The sequence below is a fragment of the Rattus norvegicus genome, chromosome 2, assembly GCF_021556685.1.
Source record: "Rattus norvegicus strain SHRSP/BbbUtx chromosome 2, alternate assembly SHRSP_T2T, whole genome shotgun sequence".
NCBI classification, from domain to species: Eukaryota; Metazoa; Chordata; class Mammalia; order Rodentia; family Muridae; genus Rattus; species Rattus norvegicus.
In genome coordinates this window covers 219,928,419-219,940,000 of record NC_141535.1, presented here as the reverse complement: position 1 = coordinate 219,940,000, position 11,582 = coordinate 219,928,419, and the positions used below count along the sequence as shown (strand labels likewise).

The 11,582-nt window shown below is 45.3% G+C and overlaps 1 long non-coding RNA gene across 2 annotated transcripts in view; it reads right to left on the bottom strand.

The window, feature by feature from the left end:
- The window catches only part of LOC147996537 (uncharacterized), a 29,970-nt gene extending 18,660 nt beyond the window's left edge, over positions 1-11,310 (bottom strand). Inside the window, exons 1-3 of one of the 2 annotated variants that reach the window (XR_015672556.1) lie at positions 11,224-11,310; positions 4,404-4,531; positions 1-321 (exon numbers count right to left, since the gene is read on the bottom strand). The exon at positions 1-321 is cut by the window's left edge and continues 1,166 nt beyond it. This is a non-coding gene — a long non-coding RNA (uncharacterized LOC147996537). Of the gene's footprint in view, positions 322-4,403; positions 4,572-11,223 lie in introns of those variants that run through there. The other variant, XR_015672555.1, reaches the window with a different exon arrangement.
- Positions 11,311-11,582: the final 272 nt, after the last annotated feature.

Below are 11,582 nucleotides of genomic sequence, written 5' to 3'. Positions count from 1 at the left end.
AGATAGTGTGGCATTGGTTCACCTTGCCACACTTTGATGGTCTTCGTCGGGCTTTGCTGACACTGGTCTTCTCACTGATGACACTGTAGCATTGGTTTGCTATGCCACTCCTGACAGATCATCATTTGTCGTGACTGTCATAGGCAGAAATATGCCAAAGAACTTTTGATATTTCTTGCCTCACTTCCGCAAACTGAGGCTGATTATTGGCAGAAGATTGCAGTTGATTCTGACTTGAACTGCAGTTTCTGACTTGGCAATGGTGTTCATGAGTGGATCGAGCGACTGCTGCTGATTCATGTGAACCGAGCTGCTGATATCCTGAAAACAAAGATTGAAATCACCTCAAAGAACTATATATAAACAGGTCCACATCCCCCCTTGCCCTGCTAACCTTTCCTTTCCACTACCTCTGGTGGATGGAGGGCTAGATGAGAGGTTAAAGTGTTTATGAACCTCATTAAAGTAGGTTTTGAAAAATCTAAGCCCAGAGCTGAGTGTAATTGAGCATGCCTTAATTCACTGGGTCCTGCTCTTGACTGTGGTTGGAATATTCGTGCAATTCTCTCAAAGCCCCACCACTATGACTTCTCTATTATGAAGGTCTGATACCTAGAAAACTGTATGCTCAATAAGTCCATTCTCCTCTAACTTGCTTTTGTCAGTGTATTTCATCATACCAACAAGACGTGGAACCATGAAAGCACAAAGGAGAGGTGGTCTGGCCCAACTTACTGACAGAGTTTTAGGGAGGCTTTTCCTGAAGTAGGAATATGCAAGCTAAGTAAGATCTTTGCATAGCCTTAAGTAGGGACAGTGCAGATGGGGAGGAGGAGCAAGAGAGCAGGGCAGGCATAATATACAAAATGAAAGCAAAGAATAACCTGAATTGTGTGTGTGTGTAGATAATTACATGTGTGCATAGATAAATGATAGATCGATAGGTAGATAGATAGATAAGTAGATAGATAAGTAGGTAGATGATAGATAGATAGATAGATAGATAGATAGATAGATAGATAGATATAGATAGATCATTTGTAGTGATGTCTGGGGGAGTATACTGATTTCCCCATTATATCTAAAACATCACATGTTAAAATGTCTTAAGAGGGAGCTGGAGAAATGGCTCACCAGTTAAGAGTACTGACTGCTCTTCCAGAGGTCCTGAGTTCAGTTCCCAGCAATCACGTAATGGGCATCTGATGCCCTCTTTTGGTGAGTCTGAAGACAGCTACAGTGTACTCACATACATAAAATAAACACACCTTTTTAAAAAATGTCTTAAGAATCTGTGTATAGTGCTTTATCTTAAGAAATGTGTGTTGAAATACACAAGAAAGTAAAACTTGATCTCCAACTCAGTAAGTGTAATTATCTTGTTTTTCCAGCACTATTCATCCTAGAAGACAGTGGGTGCTGTTATTTTTCACATCACTTTTGACATCATTTTTTGTTTTCCAATCATGCCATCAAAAGTAATACAGAAGAACAGTAACAACTTCAGGTTGTTGAGATTGTTTAGTGCCCAATTTTTGTTGAGTGCTGGGCTCTTCCTCACTGTGACAAATGCTTAGAGAGAGTTTAAAGAGGAAATAGGAGGGTTAGCACATGGTTTTGGAGGTTAGCTGTTTGTACTGCTAGGCCACAGTGAGGCAGAGAGGGAGCATGCGGCATAGGCTGCTTAACTCATGGCAACCAAGGAGCAGAGAAACTGAGACAGACAGACAGGCAGATAGAGCCAGAGAGAGAGAGAGAGAGAGAGAGAGAGAGAGAGAGAGAGAGAGAGAGAGAGAGAGAGTCCCGATTAGTTTGCTGCTTTTTTTTCTATCTTTTTTATTTCATCTAGGTCTTCGCTATATTGAACAAGGCCATCTACAAACAGGATAGGTCTTTCTCTTTAATTACTCTTATCTGAAAACACCCTCTTAGAGGTGCACTTTGTTCATGCACTGGGAATCTCTTGGTTCAGTCATGTTGACAATCAACAGTTCTATTCTAGGTGTGAATATACTGTGGATCAACCAAGCAATCTGGGGCAAATTCCTCCTCAACATCAATTCCTCAAACAAGAAGGTAATAGTTCACAATTTAAAAAATTATAGGATTTTTTAATGACTTTCCTTTTGGGTTTTGACCCACCAACCACTGATTCCTCTCTGAGATGTGTAAGACAGTTCATGACCAAGATAGTCATTATTAGACATGAGGCATGTCACTGTAATTCTTTGTACCTCTGGACCCCATCATTTACTTGTTTGCTTGTATGTATATTTTTGTTTATTTATTTAGTGAAAACCAAGAGTTGTCAAAGCTTCATGAACATTTCATCCAAGTTCCCACTGTGCCTGGCAAGGTGAGTCATTTACTGTTCATGTTAACTTCTGGAAAGTGAAATGCATATGACACTTGGTCAAAGCAGTATCTTGCCACCAATAAGAGAATCAAAAATACATGAGGTGGCAGGCATGGGGATGTACTCGCTTCCTCTCATTCAGGAGTCAGAGGCAGGCTGGACTTTGGAATTCAAGGTTAGCTGTTCTATACAGCAAGTTCCAGAACAGCCAATACCAGAGAGGTGGGAGGAGAGAGGGAGAGGGCCATGGGGAGGGGGAGGAGGAGGAAGAGAGGGAAGGAGAGACAGACAGAATATAGCAAAGAACAACAGCCTACAATCTTACTATACATAATATATATTTATATTACCAAAAATTAAAATACAATTTGTTTAGTCTTCAACTTTAATCAAACTTTGATTGAGTGAAATATCTTTGTTGCTTTTTCCTCCAGACTTTCTTGTCTCTAATCATAAAAATGAAAAGTCAAAGTCTGGGAAGACAGCTCAATGGAAGACAAGAAACATAAAAGGAAATAAAGCTTGGAGACTGACAAGACCTCTCAGCAGTTAAGAGCACTGACCGCTCTTCCAGAGGTCCTGAGTTCAATTCCCAGCAACCACATGATAGCTCACAATCATCTGTAATGGGATTTGATCCCCTATTCTGGTGTACATGAAGACTGGGCACTCACATACATAAGGTAAATAAATACTTTTTTTTAAGAGGAGGAAGGGCTGGGGAGATGGCTCAGTGGTTAAGAGCACTGACTGTTCTTCCAGAGGTCCTGAGTTCAAATCCCAGCAACCACATGGTGGCTCACAACCATCTGTAGTGGGATCTGATGCCCTCCTCTGGTGTGTCTGAAGACAGCTATTGTGTACTCATAATAAGCAAGCAAGCAAACAAACAAACAAACAAATAAATACATATTTTAAAAGAAAAAGGGGAAGAAACCCAGGCTCATTCAGAGCACTAAAGACAAAAAGAATTGATGGAAAGATAGTATTATCTTTATACTCTTGATAATCACCATATGCACTGATACTATTGTAAACAGTGAAAGCAGTAAAAGAGTAAAATAATTTCAAAGATTGACTATTCTAGCTCCTTAGCTAGACAAACTATCCCAGACAAGCTGGAATGTTTGTATCGCCTGTTCCTCGTGTTATATACATATAGTCTTGGTACCTCTGTCTCCGTTTCCCCCACCCCAATACCTCTCATCCCTCTCATCTCAAGGCATGGTCTCGTTTTTATAGCCAAATCTAGATTTGAATTTGTAGCAACACTCAAGCCTCATCCTCCTAAGGATTACCAACATGAGACCCCCATCCAACCAGCCGTAACTCCTTTTCCCACCTACTTAGCAAGCCTATTTCCCTAGTTAACTTTTCTAGAAACATCTTTATTGATAAAGTCAATGTGCTAGTGTGTGTCTGGCATCTTACGAACCCAGACCATGACTCATCATCATAATACACTCTGACGTCATGAGGGTGATGGAGAGATTAATGTGAAACTCCCAGAGAACGCCTTTACATGTCTGATTTGTTGAGAAAAAAGCTTAAAATTAATTAGAATTAATCTTGAGATTTAATTCATGCCAACCAAATAGATTTTAATGTCTTTGATGTTTTATTTCTGTACACGAAGGTTTTAATTATACCATTTGATCAATAGGCATTTATTGAACATCTACTACTTATCAAGTATTGTGCCGAGTTCCAACAAAAAGCTAAAAAAAGATGACCTCCAAAATAGCTCACGATAAAATGCCCTATTTAGAAATCACCAAAGGAGTTATTATGGCCAAAGGTAGTTTTGAGTATGAGAGCAGTAACTGTCTAGAGACTAGGTTTAACAAAAAGATGGTCAGACTGATTTAAAACGACATCTGTTGAGACTTTGGGGGAGATTAGAAAAGCAGAAAAGAGATCAAGCAGAGGGGGAGAGAATGGGGCAGCTTGCGTGTGGAGGAAGGGTCCCTGCCCACTCAGGTCTAGTCTAAAGAGTTACAGCATGGACACAAAAGGATGTGTCAACCACAGAAGAGAGAAGACTCACCACAAGCTGCTGGTTATCCAATAGCCATCCGCTCCTACAAAACAAGACCTTTGGATGGGAAGATGGCCAGAGGAGCTGACTGTCACATCAGTCCAAGAAGGGTCTGCCATATGCTTTCCTGAAAGACACTTAGGTATTCCGAGTCAGGTGGTAGCTCCAGGAAGGACACTTCCAAGGTAGGACAGAAAATGGGGGATGGCTCAGTCAGCCAAGTTCTCACCTTGCCAACAGGAAAGCCTGGGTTGCACACCCAGAACCTGGTGAAATGTAGGTGTAGGGGTGCAGCTGAGGTTGATTTCTGGAACCCACCACAAGATAGAGAGAGAAAAGGAGAGAACCGATTCTAAAACGTTGTCCTCCTTCGCCACATATATGAGGTGACGCGATGTGACAATGCAGACATGTTAACGGTATTTTTTTTTTTAAATTAATTTGGGTCGAGTTCCTAAATGGTAGATCTTAAGTTGTCCTCTGGCTTCCACACACATGAGACACACATGTGTACACATGTATACTGACACACACAAACTCATATTGTTTTTTTTTTTTTTGTTACTGTATTAAGTGAAGAAGGTAAAATGAAGGCCAAAGGTATAAATGATTTTGACGGCCATTCCAAGGGTCTGGCTGTCCTCTGAAAGGACTGTACTCATGACTGCCCAGGATATTCAGCGTGCAAGTGAGCTTCGCTAAAGAACAGGTGTGGTCCCTCTGAAAAGACAAAGGTAGAGTGTGTAGTGCCTGCTCACCTGGAAACCTCTGTGGCTCGCACAAACACTTCATGTTCTTGACTACAAAGGGTTTACAAGTAGACTCTTAGTTGCACGAAACAGCTTTTTATACAGGAAAAAAAAAAAGAACTGAAAGTAATCCAATGCTTGATTTAAAAGAGAAGACAAGCCGAGGATAAACCAGGAGTGCCCAAAGACTGGGGACATTGTGCTGAGGTTGAACAGGATAGAAGGGAATGGGAAACAAAGAGACGGGAAAGGCAAAGACAGAAGTTGAAATTTCCCTCCTCCCTGACACTGTACTGCTAGCTATTCTTTGAGGAAGAGTTTTGTGTAAATCAGGATTCAGCAGAGCCTGGGGCTGCCAAACTGCTCCTGGAACTGTAGCCCCATCCTCTCTCCACCTCTATGGTGGCACCCCACCCAGATTCCTTTCTTGTCAAACTTGTTTTCAGTCACCCAAGCCCTCCAGTCTGTGACCTGTCAGTCAAACCCACTGTTACCAGGGACACAAATAGATCCAGAGTGTCAGATAGCATGGTAGTTTGGTGAGGAAGAAGATAGTTTGAGGCTATTAGACTCTTCATAATTCCCCTTCCCCAGGCACTGGGTACCTTGAAGAGTAAATACCCTTCCCGGTCTGTTTCTGAGTCTCACATTCACACTGAGAAGGGCATCGGAGAGCACGACCCAAACCTCTTTTTATTTACTTGCTTTGCTGTGTTCATTGTCTCCTGGAGCAAAGCAGTGGAACATTTGAGTCGATTCTGTTTTTCTTGGAGAAGTGGTGTGGCACAGAATTGGACGATGACAAAGTTGGGCTGTCACCGCTGTGCTGGAACGACACGGGACACTGTGTGCAATGAAGTATGAGCAGTGACAAGCCAGGAGAGGACGAGATTAAGTGCGTAACCACATCTTAAACTCAAGCCTTGTTCCCTAAGAACTAAGTGAATGGTGACATCCAATTAGTACTTGTACCCGGGACTCAGAACACACCTGCTGAGCGTCCCAAAAGTCCTATTCTCCTGTTCTCCTGCCTCTGCTGCCAGACTCCAAACCTTTCCTGAAATACTTAGGGTCCCTAAGTCTCCAGGCTGGGAGCACCGGGAAGAAGTAGCTGCCTTTGAAGGAGTTTAAGAGGGGACCCGAGGCTATTCAGTGGTTCAGGGTTCTAACTAGACAGGCAAACCACCAAAACCACTTTTTTGGGGACCCCCCCTCTCAGTAGAAAACTTTCACTGAGAGTAGTAAGCACTGTCAGTGAAAATAAGGCTGTGTCAGGGAACCAATCAGAAGCAGGGTCCAAGTTAAGGAAAATGGTGGTTGTCAAAGGGGCTGAATAATTACTACAAGCCGGGCACCTCATTTTAAATCAGAGAAGTATGTTGCCGGAGAAATGATTCCATTTTGTTAGGAGGCAGGGGCATTCCCTTCAGCTTGTGGGCAATGTGTGGGAGCTTCATGTTGCATTACATCTTTCTCTAATGAGCAACCACCTTATCATTTTTTTCCCCAGTGGGGGAAGGGAAGAGAGGATCAGAGAAAGAAACCACATCACTGTCTTGGGAACAGTGAGTGACTGTCACTAGTGTTTCCCAGGTAAGGTCACCGAAGTGAGAAGGTACATGATCCCTCATTCCTCTTTCAATCCCTGTTATCTTTTGGTGAATTCTGAGTGACTGGACACTTGGGCCTACCTGCTAACTCTGAGTAGAACATTGTTACAGTTTTTGTTAATAGCTACAAATAGGTCTGAGGAAAAAGAGGTGAAGTAGGAGGCAGAGGGATGAGAAGTGGGGACCAGTAGGAATAGTTTCCTGAGGTCCTCAGGCCAGGGTACTCAGCCCAGGACAGCCCCATTAGCTTGTAGCCACCCATGACTGGCCTCTCTCCAGGCTCAGGCTCCTGACTCTGTCTGCCACCAGCTACCCACTCAGCCTAGCCTCTCAGCAATGCCAGAGGAGACAGTGCAGGGGGGTGGGGGTGTTTCCTCCTTCACCCTGAGGCCAGAAGGCTCTCTTAGATTAAAGGCTGTCTCCACCAGTTCTTATAAGAGATGAAATGCTGTCCCCGACCTTTCTCTAAAGGACTTTAGCTTGTGTTTGAAACCATCAATTAACCACAGGCTCCGCGAGGGGAATGATTGGGTATCCAGGATCTGCTCCTGGCCACCTGAGGCAGAATGGTCCGTGGGTAGAAGCAGTCAGTGGAGTAGGGACACGGGACGGACGTGCCAGATCTTTTCTAGATTCAAGGCTAGCTATAGGTCTTCTCTTCTGGGATCGGATAGATGATTCATTTTTATATGTAATGTTTTACCTCACTCTATAGCTCTGGCCGGTTAATATTCAACCCCCGGGCTTGAGGCATCTTGAAGGAAGCAAGCAGGGGTGACCCACTCAAGGTATATGGCCGCTCGGAGCGAAGAAGCAGAGGCCAGGAGAGGGTGAGAAGGGATGCGAAGGGGAGGAGGGCCCCTACTGCCTAGGGACTGCAGTCTCTGGGATAGCTGCTGCAAGGTCGCGCCCTGACTGGCTGTCCCGGTCCCTATCAGCGCTTGTAGGGCCACCCAGGGGCTCAAGCTCTAGGGTCCACACAACTCCACTGCTGGACCCTGCGTCCATCTGAACTGTCCCAGATAAGGGTGTTGGATTCCGCATTCGGGAATACTGGCTGCGGTCGTGGGGGAGGAATCAAGAGAGTTTGTCCAGCTGCTGATTAGGTCAGATGTTATGAGACAGACACGGAAATCACGCTGAGTCCCAATAGAGAGGACCTGGACTTGTATAAGTGGCCCGCGGGGTTTCATATTCTCCTACTGTATCAGAAAAGCATGGGTAGATTAAAGGGAGGTCCGACCTATTACCACCGCCCCTTGCGCCTAACCTCCAGCCCAAAACAAAAACAAATAAAACAATAAAACAAAAAAGCCAGAACATTAAGATAAAGAGGCTTCGGGGATCGGTGGACAGTCACAGAGCTGGGCTGTACCGAGCCACCGGATCTAGCGGCCCTAGGAGGAGCTGCTGCTTTTGAGGACACGCTCAGGTGGAACCGCGGCATCTGGACGACCCGAGAAGCCAAGCTCGGTGGGCCAGGCGCAAAGGAACTCCAAGGTCCAAAAGGTCCTGCCCAGCTGCCCCAAGGGCCTTTGATAATTGGCAACCAGTTCAGCTATGCTGGAGAAGGTGATCGAAGCCTGGGAACCTCCGCACTGGGAAGCCGGAGCCTGGAAGGGCGGCCCAGCAGTCTCAGACGGGATCCACCCTTTTGTCTTAGAAACGCTAAGACACTACTCCGTCAGACGAGGTCAACTGACTCCATTTCTGGATTTCAGTAGGGACCTGAGGGCCTGCGGCTGGTGAAGCCCTGGGAATGAAGATTCACCTGGGGCCCAGAGCCCGCAGAAAGCTTTTACATCGCTTGATTTTGTTTGATATTACTTTCTTTTCAAAGAGCCCTGGGCTCTGGCAGGCAAAGAAAATGTGTCCCGAGGACGGCCTGCAGAATCCCCACCTCTGTCCGGAGACCTCCCCTCCCCATCCCCGGTGCCCGCACACAGCGAGGTGAAGCTAGCTGTCTGGGAGACAGGCGGTCCAGCACACGCAGGCATCAGCGTGAAGTGACGGCCGCCGAGAAAAGACAGCTTCTCCATCCGGAAGAACAGGGAAGGATCTCTCTCTCTCTCTCTCTCTCTCTCTCTCTCTCTCTCTCTCTCCTCCCACTTCGTGCAGACAGAGCAGGAGACCACTTGGTTGAGTTATCAATCACGATCTAAATTCTGCCCTAGTGTTCTGTCCCGGACATTTAAAAGGGTTCTAGGTGTTACCATCTCAAACGGACCTCGGGCGCTGCAGCTAGCTGCTGGCCGGAGGAAGCAAAGGGGCTTTTCTAGTTCTTGAACGAGGAAGTTGTGGCCAAGTCTCTAAGAAAAACAACCCCAAGACTTAATCTTCGTGCCTCAGCATCCAGCACTACGGGCCATTTTCTAAATTGCTAGGATCGGGAATAGGAGGGGGAAAAAAACAGCAAAAGAAAACAAAGTCAAACCTTGGCTGGGTGCAAAGAAGACAGTAGGGCGGAAAAGAGGAGAGTGGAAAACTGAAGGAGACCTCTAACATTTTAACCAGAAGATTAGGCGAGCTGGATGGGAAGGGATCCATCAAAATCACAGGGCGCCTCCCCCTCCCACACGTACACACACTGGTTGGGGAGCAACTAATTAGTCTCGACTTCATTTAGTCTCCTTTTAAAAAGAAAGCGGAGGAAGAAAAGCAACCCTGCAACACTATCACCTCAAAGTAAATACTTCTCCATACAGTCATTGAATGTTTTTAAAGCGTGTTTTAAATTAAAAGGAAGCTAGATGGTTCTATTAGGCGTTCTTCAGCTAAGTAGCTTAGACTTCAAGTATCTCCCCCTTTCTACAACTGCTACAGTACATCACCACAAAAGGAGTAACTGTGATTTTTTTTTGGAGCAATTAAGTAGAATTAACTACTTTAATGGGGGTACTTTATCTCTTGCAGGACTTCCTTAGTCCCCAAACAAAATCTAAAAGCAACATTTACATAAAACGAAAAGAATCCAATACAAAAATGAAGTTACGCATCCTAAACACAGTAAATTCTACTTCTAATCTTTTCAGGAAAAAGAAAAAAAGAAAAAGAAAAACCAGCAATGAAAAGGTCTCCCTTTGTGGGAAGGCAGGAGAAAGCAAGAGGGGACAACTTTGAAGGTTAACATAAAACCTCCCGGGTTTCATCTGCCAATGTCTGCCTAGGTAAATCACTCATGTGTTCACAGTGACTTTAAAAACATCCCCTCTAGAATTATTGTTTTTTTTTTTCAGATTGAATCAAACACAATGGCTTGGGAGGATGGGCAGGGAAAGACGTTTTCTTTCTAATTTCTCCTGGAAAAAAAAAATCTGCTGCCAGAGATCTCATTTTTTTTCAGACCTGTTTCACCAGCGCAGTCCACCAGTGTCTCCTGCACGTCAGGGTGCTTGCTTACGTTAACTGCCGTTCGCTGGGGGTTTATAAATCAATCAGTGGGAAGTCTATATTCATAAAGACTCTGATCTGGTTACATTCCTCCCTTTCTTCTCAGTTCTAAAAAAAGTTAAACCTCCCAGCCGGGACTGCTCAGCTAGTTCAGATCTCTGGTGGGCCGACAGGGCTGGGGAGACGGGTGTCAGAGACTCGTGGATTGGGATGTGGATTGCAGAGCCGACCTTTGTTTTGGTCACCGCCGTGACAGGGGGTGGGGAGACTGTCCTCTTTCCAGAACGTGCAGGAGTTTTATAGATGCTCCTTAAAAGGGTTCGCTGCTCTCCACGGGTTAATTTATAGGGCTTTGAGGAATATTGGGACTTTAAAGATGGTATTTTTTTTCTCCCATTAATCTGTTGGTGGTGTTGTTACACTCTAAAAAGGACTCCTGGTTTCAGTACCCAGGGAGATCTGGGGCAGGGAAAACTAGGTCAGGGAGAAGCTGATTCCTCCTCTAATGAGGTTGCTTATGGGGCTGGGGCTTGCCACCATCTTCCCTTTTCAATTGCGTTTGTAAGCAAGTTGAGGGCATCAAATCTGAGAGTTAGGAACAGGGAGGGGATAAGGATGTATGTGGGCTTTATACACCACTCTCCAGCCTCCACCTAACCTGAATCCCGTATTAGAAGAATGCCGAGTTGGGGCCCTAAGAAGAAGTTTAACTTTAAAAAGAGAAAATAAAATAAAAACACAGTTATATTGCAGCCATCAAGGTGGGTGAAAGTTCAAATGTGTAGCAAGTGGACGAGCAGGACCCTCAGAGCCTATACCACTGTAGGGCTAAGCAAGGCCCCCTTCGCTGTAAGCCCGGTTTGCTCTGGCCCTCCCTGAGGTGCTTCCCTGAGTGTCTAGGCCACGGAAGCCTGTCTCCCTCACTAAGCTCTCGCCATGTTTGAACCCACGCGGAGTGGGGGGGGGTATCTACATGCTATAGATTATCTTAAAGTTTCCTTTAAGCACTTTAATACACAACTAGCTCAGAAATCATTAAGAGACCTAGAGAAGGAGAAAAAAAAATACCCTCACACTCACCGGTAATAAGTGTTGACATGCAGCAAAAATCGATTGAGTGGAACCGAGGTGGTGGAGGTGGCGATGGCTGGAGGGGGGGACCGGGTTAGGAGCGGGAGGGGCAAGGGGGCGGGCACCACCGGCTCGGGAACTAGGTTTCTCCCGCTCCAGGGGAAAGAGAGGTGCTGCCGGGAGAGTGAGTTGGCTGTGAATCCTGGACGAGGCCGAGGCCGGAATGGAAGTCCAGAGAACGTAGCTGTGGTAGTAGAGTTGAGGCAAGGCCTATCTTTTGTCCCAAGTCCCCGCCCCTCAATTGAACATCTAAAGTCGGGGAAGTGATAACTCTTCCATTTGTTGTTTTACATTGTTTTTGCAGATTG